Below are 13,802 nucleotides of genomic sequence, written 5' to 3'. Positions count from 1 at the left end.
AATGAAGCACAGAGGCGACTTACCCAAGGTTGTACAGTGAGACCATGAAGGACTCAGAAGTAAAAATCCAGATCTCCTGAGATCCCAGTCTTGTGCTTTCCATCACAGGAGGACAAATTCACATTTCAGTTCTAATGAACTGGGTCCACCTTTTGGCACCTGTCACAAGGCAAACAGATCAGGTGGGTCACCTACTATTTCCTGGTGGATATTTGTTCACCATCTTCTCCTCTTCCCCCTACCACACACATAATTTGGCATTAGTGGAAGTCTCTGTTAATGAGAGGCCCACCACTTGTATAACAATGATGCTGTGAGTTAGGATCAGAGCTGTGTAAGGAATTTGCACATTGCCCGGTACAAGTCACTGCTCTAGTATTCTCATTCTTAGCTGTACCAAGTCCCCACCAGGCAAAAATAGTCCTCCTCCTCTTTAAAATGCAAGTGGGACAGTTTGAATTGGAGACGTAGGGCATACACCTGGGCTGCTATTATTGCCTATTTAAATTCTCTTTAAGTAACATTGTAGTTTTTGATATCTAAAAATGACATTGATAGCCCTCCATTAATCAGAGACAATTATGTCCACTTTTGTTCATTTTACTGCACTAACATGATTCCTCTATATCCCTTTATGTACTTTATATTCCATTTATTTCCATCAAATATCCACAAATGGCTCACAACTGACATCAAGAATGACTTGCATAGAAAACAGTTGTGATGTCACAATAAAATTACATTTCCAGATAGGGAAATAAGGAGTAGGAGTAAACAAACTCTTCAGAAGCAAAGATCTTTTTTACTTGAAAATGTCTTTATTAATGAAGAAAGCAGGACTAATATTTAGATAGTACCTTTCATCCAAAAGGCTCCAAAAGCACTTTTCAAGCTGATTTTTCAGCCATATATTTTATAGAAGAAACAATTATCTAATCGGGCAACTACTTAACAGTGCATCAAAATAGTATAGTCCTGTAGGACAGGATGTGGAGAATAATACCTTGTCCTGTTTCCATGAGTGGTGGAATTTTAGGCATGTGGAATATAATTATCTAAGGAAAAATTTAATCAGGTCACCAGGGTGACATCCCCACTTTGTAAAAATTGTCATGAAATCATTACACACCACAAGCAGTCAGGAGTTAGAAAGTTTACTTCTCGTCCACAACAACCTTTCAGAAAGCTTCCATGAGGCACTAGCAGCTCATTAAGAAGAGCTCAATGGCAAGTAGTCAAGTGGGACAACTCAGTTTCTTTCTTTCTTGGATTTGTTTAGACATCTTCTGTTCCTTGTGTCAGACTGACCCCTCGGAATGGTTTTGATGTGTCATCTTGGTGTGACTGGTATAGATATTACTTTTACAGATTACCAGTCATTTTCTGTTGGAGTTTATCGCTCTCTCTGCAGTTGTGATAATTGTTTAGTTAGTATTCTTATTTATTATTTGTATTGCCATAGTGTGCAGAAGTCCTCGTTAGACCAGGATCCCATTTGCTTGGTGCTGTATTCTTGTTTTGGTATTTCTTCTGTTCTAGTTTCTTGGCACATAATTCTTTTATAGCCAATACACAATTGATTGTCTTTGGCTCAAGAATTAAGATGTTAACCATAAGTTTTTTTTCTTTGTCTCTACACTTGAGATTTTAATAAAGTATTGTCAGTTGCACTGTAGCATTCTAACAATGCTAAATATGGATCCTTTTGAATTTTTGCTATTTGGACAAACTTCTGCTAACTCATTTTGATTGTGTAGTAAGGGCTTGAGGTGATGTGCTTGAACTGATGTATATATAAAAAGGATAAAGTGAATCTCACAAATTTAATGTCAGTATTTGTTATTAACTCATCTAGAAACCCAGCGGGAACAAATTATGAAATGCAACATGTTGTGCAACTACTCAATTTCAAGAAAAAATAGAATGGTCTGTTATTCAATGGTAATCTTTCCCATTTAATTCAAATAGATCTGCACCAACTGCAGACCAAGGGCAATTGGGAATATCGTGTAATTTCAGAGGTTATTTTGCATTCTGATTCCTTTACTGAGTGCATATTTCACCCATGGATACCTTATCTTTGATGGCAGCATGCACAACTGTCCAGAATGCCACATTTCAGACTCTGTTCTTGTATTTCTCAGTATCCACAGGTGCATTGTTGATTATGCTTAGCATTTCTTAACTCATGCTGTATTGTATTATGACACAATGTCCTTTGTGCAGAAATTTCATCTCTAGTCCCAATATGCTTTTGTGCTTGATAACTGGTGGTGGTGGTGGTTTTTCCTGTCTGTCATCTGTCTAGGTTTAATCTTTAAATCTCTTGTAAAATCAGGTCATTTTGTATTTTTTTCAGCTGGTTTTACCAAACTTTTTCAAAACAGGTAGCACATGAATTATATTTACTTCAGTGTCTTTTTCCCTCAGTTCCTTGCTGTAAACATTTATAGTTGTTCTTTAAAGCATACTGGCATAAAGAGCTCCTTACCAAGCCTATGTTTCACAGTTAAGGAAGCTTTTGCAATTTCTTCATCACTTTCTGAATTTTAGGTAGTACTTAGAACAGTGGTTTCTTTAATATGGTTTTTAGTGGTTTATGGCATGTCATCCCTCAGCAGATTTCTTCCTATTAATATATTTATGAAACAGCTCCCAACAATGCACAACATTGTCAGCATTTCTTTTTAAATCTGAGCATACTTCTGTTGTGTTTAAATCAGTGCTTAGGATCTATTCGCCACTGGACAGTTGTCTTGGACAACAACAGTCCCCAGTCCAGGTGATCTTGCACTGATTTTAGGCTCTTTGTTAATATCGAAGTATTTCAGAACAAGTGGTTCCCTGACAAATTTAAATTCCCTAAGGCATTTTACTTACAATCGTCCCTTGACGATCAGTACTGTCCTCAGATGACATTGTAATTTGAACATTTATTTGTGAAAATTGAGCGATTTTTTGTTTGTTTGTTATAAGATGTGAATTTTAGGCCTCCATTTTTAGGCTCTTTCTATTTGCACAATTACCTCCCTTCTGTCCATCGTCCTTTTTAGAACATAAGAACAGCCATACTGGGACAGGTCCATCTAGCCCAGTATCCTGTCTTCCAACAGTGGCCAATGTCAGGTGCCCCAGACGGAATGAACAGAACAGGTAATCATCAAGTGATCTATTCCCTGTTGCTCATTCCCAGCTTCTGGCAAACAGAGGCTAGAGACACCATCCCTGCCCATCCTTGCTAATAGCCATTAATGGACCTATCCTCCATGAATGTATCTAGTTGTTTTTTGAACCCTGTTATAGTCTTGGCCTTCACAACATCCTCTGGAAAGAGTTCCACAGATTGACTGTGCACTGTATGAAGAAATACTTCCTTTTGTTTGTTTTAAACTTGCTGCCTATTAATTTCATTTGGTGACCCCTAGTTCTTGTGTTATGAAAAGGATTAAATAACACTTCCTTATTTACTTTCTCCACACCAGTCATGATTTTATAGACCTCAATCATATCCCCCCTTAGTCATCTCTTTTCCAAGCAGAAAACTCCCAGTCTGATTAATCTTTCCTCATATGGAAGCCGTTCCATACCCCTAATAATTTTTTGTTGCCCTTTTCTGAATGTTTTCCAATTCCAATATATCTTTTTTGAGATGGGATGACCGCATCTGCATGCAGTATTCAAGATGTGGGCATACCATGGATTTATATAGTCAATATGATATTTTCTGTCTTATTATCAATCTCGTTCTTAATGATGCCCAACATTCTGTTCGCTGTTTTGACTGCTGCTGTACATTGAGTGGACGTTTTCAGAGAACTATCCATAATGACTCCAATATCTCTTTCTTGAGTGTTAACAGCTAATTTAGAACCCATCATTTTATATGTATAGTTGGGATAATGTTTGCATTTATCAACATGAATTTCATTTGCCATTTTGTTGCCCAGTCACCTAGTTTTGAGAGATCTTTTTGTTGCTCTTCGCAGTCTGCCTGGGACTTAACTATCTTCCCTAAACATACTTCCCAAATAACTGATCTCATTCATATAATCTGGAATGTATTCATATTCAAGTCAAGTTTCTTTTCACTGGCATATTGCAGAATATTTCAGTATTTTACTATATTGTTGCTTATGTTTGATGCCAATCAGCAGTTACGTCTGCCTCATTTAGAACCTCAAAAGTTTGGGAAATTATTATTATTATTGTTGTTGATTATTATGAATATTAATAACAATGGTTGGCTGCAATTTCAGAGGGAAGTTGCTTAAACATATATCCACCAAAAGAAGGATAGGAAATTCTGGGTTTTGCTCTTTCTATATTGCGTCAGTCTTGCCTAAAAACCTTGGCTCATATCCAAGCCTGAAAATTCTCTTTCATTTTGAAGTCTAGATATGTCTTCCTCAACTGTTTTAATGCATAGTGCTCATGTTTTCTTTTCTTAAAACCTCTGGATCCATCAAATCATTAACTTGTTGGTTTTGTTACAGTTGCCATCCTGTTAGCCCATACCTTGAAATATGAACTTAATAATACCATCTGGTCAAGTCCATTTTTCACTTTACCTGTCAATGTGAATTGTCAAAGAGAACTAAATAGCTTCCCTTTAAAGATTAAGTCCCTTTAAGTTGTCTCCATTTCTAATCACTGATCAGTTTTGAAAATCTTGACCAAACTTCATAAAGTTTCATCTCCAAAATAATTATTTTGGACACTATCCAAAGAGAGATTTCTTACAGTAATGCTGATCCACCATAAACAATAGCATCACAAATATAGAAAGATAATTGTCTAAATATTTTTTTGAAAATGTGGTTGATTGTTTTTTGAAATTCCTAAACAAATATCTCTAAAGAGCCATTAATATGATGATTACTTTTATAAACCTTTTCATTCTTAGGCTGATAGACTTATTCAGATGCATCTGTGGTTTTCAAAATGTTCCTCTGAAGTTTACTAAGGTTGTGGAAACTTCAACTCCTGAGTAAAGTTTTCAAAAGTGCCTAAGAACATAAGAATGGCCATACTGGATTAGATCAATGGTCCATCTATCCCAGCATCCTGTCTTCTGACAGTGGCTCATGCCAGATGCTTCAGAGGGAATGAACAGAACAGGGCAATTCTGAATAACCCATCTCCTCTTGGCCAGGCCCAGCTTCTGACAATTGGAGGTTTATGGACTCCCAGAGCATGGGATTGCATTCCTGACCGTCTTGGCTAACAGTCATTGATGGGCCTATCTTCCCTGAACTTATCTACTTCTTTGTTGAACCCAGTTATACTTTTCACCGTCACAATATCTTGTGGCAACGAGAACCACAGATTGACTGCATTATGTGAAGAAGTACTTTGTTATGTTTATTTTAAATTTGCTGCCAATTAATTTCATTGGGTGACCCCTAGTTCTTGTGGTTATGTGAAGGGGTAAACAACATTTCCCTATTCACTTTCTCCACACTATTCATGATTTAATAGACCTCTATCATACCCCCCCCCCCCAGTTGTCTCTTTTCCAAGCTGAACAGTCCCAGTCTTTGAATCTCTCCTCTAATGGACGCTAATCATTTTTGTTGACCTCCTCTGCACCTATTCTAATGCTAACGTATCTTTTTTGAGATGGGGCAACCAGAACTGCATGCAGTATTCAGTACATTGCATTTATATCATGGCATTATGGTATTTTCTGTTTTATTATCTGTCCCTTTCCTAGTAGTTCATAACATCGTTCGTTTTTTTGACTGTCACTGAACTGCAGAGAACTATCCACAATGACTCCATGATGACTTTCTTGAATGCTAACAGCTAATTTAAACTATCATTTTGTATGTGTAGTTGAAATTTTTTTCCAATGTAAATTACTTTGCATTTATCAGCATTGAATTTCATCTGCCATTTTGTAAAAGCAGCAAAGAGTCCGGTGGCACCTTATAGACTAGTGTCCTGTGGCACCCTATGACGTCATGCATCTGTCCAAGCGAGTATTCACCGATGAAAGCTCATGCTCCAATACGTCTGTTAGTCTATAAGATGCCACAGGACTCTTTGCTGCTTTTACAGATCCAGACTAACACGGCTACCCCTCTGATACCATCTGCCATTTTGTCACCCAGTTTTGTGTGATCACTTTGGGACAGCTATTCAGATTTGTCACCTAAAAAATATTGACTCAGGTGTGGGGATCTCCCCATATCTTCTATAATGAAGACTAATACAAAGAATTCATTTAGCTTCTCTGCAACAACCTTGTTTTCCCTGCATGCTCCTTCAGCACCTCTCTTGCCTGTGGCTCCAATGACTGTTTGGCAGGATTCCTGCTGCTCATGTACTTTTGCTGTTAGTTTTTGTGTCCTTGGCTATTTGCTGTTCAAATTCTTTCTTGTACTGTCACAACTGATTTGCCAGAGTTTGCACCCTTTTATTTTTCCTCACTAGGATTTGACTCTTTTCAGTAGTGACTCAGGCCCAGATTTGTAAAGGTATTGGGTATTGCCATGCTAAATGCTGCAACCCCTAACTGATTTAGGAGTTTAAAAGGGAGATTCTCAAATGTATTTAGGCACCAGAATTTTGTTTACAATGGTGATTTGGCACCTAAAGACCTTTTAAAAATCTAGCCTTAAGTGCCTAATTTATTTTTGGAAATGACACTTAGGTGTTGCAATGCTGAGCATTGCAATGCCTAAATGCTTTTAAAAATCTGGGCGTAAGTCATTATTGAAAATGGGTCTTAAGCACTCTTGAAAATCTCACCTGCTTCTTCCCCCCCCCCCCACTTTAGTCCTGTGTTTTGAAAATGTTTTAGTTAACCTGTGAGATGAGAAACCATCTTTACTAAGTTTATTTAGAGGTTGAAGATGAAAATATATATTAGTCAGGAGATAGCTGCCTTGGAAGTGGTAACTGATTAAAGTGAACCTCATTTAAATGAGTAATCGTTTGCAGAATAACTTAATATACTGAGTGTTCTGCACACCAAACCGTAAAATTTACAGTAATTATCAGCCCCTTTTAAATATACAGCTATCTGAATAATGTCATTGTTCAAAACAGGCATTCTGTGTACCAAAAAGCAAATTACAAAATATAATTGGAACTGTGCAGTAATAAAGCTGTTAATAGAGTTTCAGTACATCAAAGGGCAGAATATAAACTAACACAATGAAATCCCCTTCAACTAAGAGTGTATTAAAGCAATACAATTGTTTTCTCCCCTCTACAGTGTAATTGAGAAAGCACCATTCTAACATACTGACTGAAGAGTAGGGACCTGACTGAACTCTTACAAATTTAGGCCCACATGTTGCACATGAATACACATGTGTAGTCCATTATCTACTCTTGTGTGGAATTGTTTGAAGGATTGGGGATTTTGTTTTGAATTAATTGTAAGGTAGACAGGACAGTTAGATAAAAAAAATGTATACAGAAAAGAAAAGTTGTCTCACCAAGTGCTTTCATATAAAACAATTAAGTCTCAATAATAACAAGTCAGATGGCCTAGGTGGCCAAACTACTCTATCTGATTTTTATATAGTCAGAGGAATTTCTTAAAGAGCAAAAAGAACATAGTCGTGATTAGTTGGCTAAATAGGCTGTTATCTTTAAGACCCTTTAATCATTTTTTGCACAATTTGAAGGATGTGTAGTGAATGAAATGGAATTATTGCATGAAGAGAAAAGATTGTCTCATAGTAAAGGCAGTTGAATACTGCCCTGGAGAATTAGATCCTATCTCTGCCCCTGCCACAAAGTTCCATTCAAGCAATTTTTAACCTAAACTTTTCACAGGTATCACTAATTATGTGTGACTTGTTTTCTGGGTGCCTGACTTGGGACCACAGGGTCTAATTTGCTAGAGTGCGGAGCAACTAAAGTCAATGGGATCTTTGCTTTGAACATATAAAGTACTGTCTAATGGTAAGTATGCTGAAAAGTCAGGTACGATGTGTCTCAAATCAGGCATCCAAGTTAATGGACAAATTTTGACCTCAGTCTCTCTTTGCCTCTGCTCTTTATCTGTAAAATAGGGATATTCCCAACCCTTCACCTTACAGAGATGTGATATGAAGATTGACTGTGAAGCATTCAGATACTGTTATTGATGAGCAGCATAGAAAAGCCCATGGAGAAATTAATAATTCTTTCTTTGGGGTAGGGTTTAAATAGTGTGCAGTAAAGGCATGGTCCACACATTGAACAACGAGCATAAACATTGAATAACTGCTCATTCACTGAGCTCTGTCCATCATGTGCACGGAATAAGGCAGGGGTCCTATGGAAAAAAATAGAATCTTATCAAGTAATAAAGACTGTATCATAATGCATATGCACAAGGGTATGAATAAAGCTTGCACAGGTAACCTTAATTCTAGTATTTCCTAGCTTTGGGATGCTTGACTTTGCAACCATAAAATTCTTTTACCATAGAGTTGTTTTTTGTTTGTTTGTTTTTTTAAAGTGTATAACAGATTAAAGGAATTAACTACTCTGTTATTATCTAAGTAGGAGAAGTGAACAGCATAAACAGGAAAAAGCAAATTTGAACTATTTCAAACTTAACCATCTAACATACTATCAGTAACACTAGTAGGGATATTTTGTTTTTTAAGATATTTTGTTTTTTAAAGCTACATTGCATTTTGTTAGGTGAATCATGGAATGAGTGTAGGTTTCTCAAATGGGAACGAGAACAAGAAATGTCCTTAATAGCAAACAGGTACAAACATCACATCCAAACACATTAAGGTTGAATATGATGCTAGGGAAGACATTTAGATTTATTGTCACTTTCACTCTCTGTGGTAGTAAAGAGAGACTAAATATAACAAGCCTTATGCGTATTAAAAGGCTCATTCAAGCATTTTGTATGTTTACTGCAAGAGAGTCCTTCTAGAGTAAATAAAAAAGAACAATTTATTATGAATATTGCTATAGAAATTCTGTCTCTAATTTTTACTACTTCATAGAAGGAAATTTGAAATTCAAATCACTGGCTGATGAAGAATGCTATTAAAAATGCATTAGGGTTGAAAATGTAGCTGTAGATAATTGTCATAACAGATATTCTAAACAAATTTATCCCCAATGACAATTAAGCTAAAAGAATTTTCATATAATCAGCTACTAAATTTCATTTAATTTTGAAAGCAGATGCAATAGAAACAATAAAAAGAAGTTCTAGAAGAATAAATACTAGAAATGTCAAATTAAAAATATGCAGAAATCCCAGACAAAGGGTTGTACTTTCATTCCAGAGTCTTTCATTCATTTTTCTCAAACTACCATGTGCTTCCTTTTTTCAGCAGCCCCATGTCTCAGTATCTTTTGGGTTTCTAATACAGAATATCCTCTTTTTCAGACAATTTCTGAATGAAATTAGTACAGAATTCTGAAAGACAGAATATTTTTAACTTCTTTGTGCTGCTTCATATATTGTAATGTAAAATGTTTGATGTAAAAACGTTTTATATCTTTTACCCAATTGACTGTTGTAGTTTTCGTATATACTATAGGGAATTCCACAAGTAATATAATATGATTAATTTCTTGTACATAGCAACTATAATAATTGTAAATGCATACATTGGTTGCCTTTGCATTTAGAGTAAAAGATTCTTGGGCTTGTCTTCATGTACAATGCTACAGTGGTGCAGCTGACCTGCTGTAGCACTTTAGTGAAGATGCTACTAAGCCGACAGGAGAGCTTCCTGGCAGCGTAGTTAATTCATCTCCCCCAGAGATGGTAGCTATGTTGTGTAGTGTGGACCTGGTCCTAAGTGCCTAGGTCACTGCATTGCAGAGTGTGAACTGCAGACCACAACAATGTGTTGCACTCTATTCCTGGCCTGAGTGGACACTGTTGGTGTGAACTAAAAGGTACGTAGTTCACATTATCATGGTCCTCACTGTGGTTAGACTAGATATAGCCAAAATCTCTCATATTGCTTAGGGTTTGTCTACAAGAACACTTACTTTGCAGCAAGCTGGGGTGCAAATCTATCCTGCCCTGGCCTGCTGTGCATTTAATGTCCCTGTGAACTCTGCTGCTGCACACTAAATGTTCCATAGTGCGCTTTAATTTACTTCCCTTTCAAAGAGGGTAGATCAAATTTCACTAAAAAACTTTTATTGTGTGGCAGCAGGGTTCACATGGACACTTAATCTGCAGCAGGCTAATGAGGGCTTGATTTACACCCCAGCTTGCCACCAACTAAGTGTTCACTTAAGGGCTTGTCTACATGGTTTGAAAATGTTAGCCTTATTTGTATTTATCACAATGTATTTTATAAGGCCACCAATCCTGCAAAGATTTATGTGCATGATTAATTTAAGTGCATAGAACTATTTGTGCTTATAGTTAAATACATGCTTAAGTGATTTGCTGAATCAGGCCCCAAATCTCTTAATTTATTTGTCTGAGGAGACACATCAGTGCTAGATGCTAGGCCCTGATTCCTCAATGAGCTCCACATAGACAGCATCCTTTTGAAGTCAGTGACACTACACGCAGGATCAGTAGTCTACCTACATGGAGTGCCTTGACCGACTCAGAGACTTAAATTGTGGTTGAAAATTATGCCCTGAATTTTGTACACCTGAATTTTGCAGGAGTCAGTTAAAGCCATGCCTGTCCAGTCCAACACAATATACACATATGTGTCTCATTTTAATTTGTCTGATGAAAAACTTTAAAAATCATTGGGGCAAATTCTCATTTTATTCAAAATGGGGTAAATCAGACTTATGCTCATGATTTCACAAGTTCATCTGTGCAGAGTTCAACACCTACTTCTACTGAAGGAAACTGTGTGTCTGGATTTACGTCATTTTAAGGAGCAGAATTTAGCAGTTCAGTAGTTCCAAAAACTATTACGTTGTTAAACCCTAATGAAAATATTCTGCTATACATACACAAGTGAATTTTTAGACACAATTTGTTCTAAAGTAACTTCAAACTTAATAAACAGCTGTTAGTGACAGATCTGGAGTTCTGATAATGGTGTCATTTTTAGCAAACCAGGAGCAACATTTAAAAGTTGGAAAAGTATATTTACTTTTGATTTTACTCAAACTGAAATTTCACAGGGGAAAAAAAAATCACGTTTGGATTCAGATCAATTATGAAAAGTTTGGACCCAAATGGACTATTGGAGAGCATTATGATGGATGAAAGATGAAAGCTGACTGGCATACTCTACCAGTATTGTCATACTGTAGTAATCTAAATATATTATTAAAGGTGAAATAATTTCACCATTTATGAAGTTCATGTATTATTGTCTGCTTGGATGATTACACTAAAATGATCAGTTCTCCATTTCTGTTTCTCAGACAAAAGCACAATGCTATTGTATTTGCATTCCCATCACATCAGGGGACTGATCCATTTTAGAAAACAAACAAAAACAACTTTATTGAAATTTGGAACGAAGATAATGAGATGTTTGCTATTCATATTTGTTTTTTTTTTTAAACTCCCTCTTCCCCACATCCTCAAAACTACTTTATTTTTCAAATCTAAATTTGGATTCTAAATTGCGAGGTTCTTTTAACCAAAATATGCCTTATTTAAAACATTTCCAAACTTTCAATTCTCCCTGAGGTTTTTATATTTTAATCATGCACCAAGATGATTGTTCTATGATATTCAATTTGTGAATTAAAATGAATGGTACAGTTTGGAAAATATATGGGGGGAATCGTGGAGGTTGGGTTTTTTTATATTACAGTTGATTAATCTTTGTCTGCATGATACAAAACATTGTTTTGAAGTATAAAGGCAATTCTTTTCCAGTAGCTATAAAAATAATAATTGGTGATTAAAATAAGAGAGATCACAATGAGGCTTTAAACTCCATTTTACAACTGCTGATGATTGACTGGGAGCACTGTAACCCCAGTGGGCTGGCTGATTTTACGGATTACACAGCAGTTGTTCAGTTCTGGAAGCATAGTAGTGTACTTCAAGAGACAAAGTGAAATAACTTGCTGTGATGAGGGCTCTGCCTTATTACCTAATGAATGCCAGTCTACATGAATAATTTGCAATGATCAAGCAGATTTGGTAGTCCCAACTTGTAGAGACTGTGGAGCACTTAATATGTGTTGTGAAATATATAGCAACCCCCCCACCCCCATCAAATGCTGGCTTTTTTTTTAATAATTAGATTTCATGGAAACAAGACAAAAGAATTCTGGAATGGATTTGTTTGGTAGCTGGACAGGTTTTGCATCCTATGATGACAGGGTGCGGCAGGGTGAATTTCCCGGGAGTCAGTTTAATGATGATGATGATGCTCTGTTGAAGGTGAAGGTCAATCAGTTTTACGGTTCAAATGATAAATACAATTTCCAGGTTTTTAAAAATTATTTAAATCCTCAGGATAAATGAAAGATTTTTATTTATTTTTCACTTAGTTCAAAATTTAAAATAATAAAGATTGCATTCTCAAAAATAACTGATGAATTTTGATCTACAGAATGTTTCAGTTGTTTTAAAAGATCAAATTTAAAATCAAAAGGCAATAAGAAATAATAGAATGTTCATTTTCTGAGCTGTGCATATTTTCTCCTGTCAAATTTTCATTTTCTTGTAGTGACCTTTCTTGACTGTACCTTCTCTACATTTTGTATGTTTATTCTTTCTCACTTATTTCAGGCTAGTCTCTCTCTCATCCGCCTTTTCCATTCATGACGCTTGAGTCACCTTCCTGTTATGTGAGCTCGCCAGGATGGAGGCCGCCTATGTTGGGCCTGGAGGCAGGTGCTTTCAAGCCTTTCTCTTCAGGCCAAGTGGCTGGAGGCATGCCCTGGGGAGCAAGGGTAGAGGCCACTATGTGTCTCCCTGGCAGAACTCCTGGAGGATGGCGTTACAGGCACTACTGCCTGCCCTGTTGCGGGGAAAATCCACCTTCAGGGGTGAAAAGAACTTTGTTCTCAGTCAGTATGCTCTGGTCTTAGTTTACATTTTCTCTCATTCCTCTATTCTGTTCTTCTTCCTTCACAGTTACTTTGTTGATACACTCTTCAACCTTCCTCATCTAATTCTGTGTTGTCTTATCTGTTCTCTTGTTCTCCGTTCAGTTTTGTCACTTCCCCCTCTAAAAGTTGTTGCAGTATCCAGATTTTTAAATATTTTTTGTTCAAGCTTGTTCTTCAGCCTTCCATATCTGTGCTTGACCACATGCTGTACCCTTATCCATTAAAAAGCTGCACTGGAGCTAGGAAAATGCATTTCATCCTAATTGTTCTGGTTAACAGGGCAGGATTTGCTGTCCATATCAGTTGAGTTCAGCTTCCACAAATACTCACAGATCTGGGGGACACATCCCCCTGTAAACCCGGACTTCTGCATTTTCTGGGTCTCCTTGCGTCTCAATGACCGCATGGCCTCCTTTAGAGCCACAAAGCTATGCAACTCCAGCACAACCTCCACTTGATGTCAGTAGGGTTCAGTCACGTAAAGGGAGCTACTGCTGACTCAAGCACTATGCAATTTTCTGTTTGGATCACTGTACATCTAGCAGTGTTGTCCCTTCTGGAGTGAGTGACTTCTGTAGTGTCTGGGGCCCAAGTAAGAATGCAGCAGAGCTGCTGCCCTTTGTCATTCCATTGGCTGTCCCTTCTTCACGTCATTATGTGCTTGTATTGCACAGCAGATGGTAGCATGTGGGCAATTATTCAGAAAGAAAAGGATGAACAGTTACATTTTGCAGTCCTTTTCCTCTACTTCTGTTGTTGTTGTTAATAGAAATGTAGTGACAGGAAGCTAGTGGCATGCTAGAAAATAGAAATCCATT

General features: G+C 36.9%; 1 protein-coding gene across 2 annotated transcripts in view; it reads left to right on the top strand.

The window, feature by feature from the left end:
• The window catches only part of DOK6 (docking protein 6), a 409,224-nt gene that overhangs the window by 156,399 nt on the left and 239,023 nt on the right, over positions 1–13,802 (top strand). The gene's annotated exons all lie outside the window — the stretch shown is intronic.

This window comes from Chrysemys picta, chromosome 2 (assembly GCF_011386835.1).
Source record: "Chrysemys picta bellii isolate R12L10 chromosome 2, ASM1138683v2, whole genome shotgun sequence".
Classification (NCBI taxonomy): Eukaryota; Metazoa; Chordata; order Testudines; family Emydidae; genus Chrysemys; species Chrysemys picta.
Note: the sequence above shows the minus strand (reverse complement) of the source record. Positions and strands in the feature narration are given on the sequence as shown.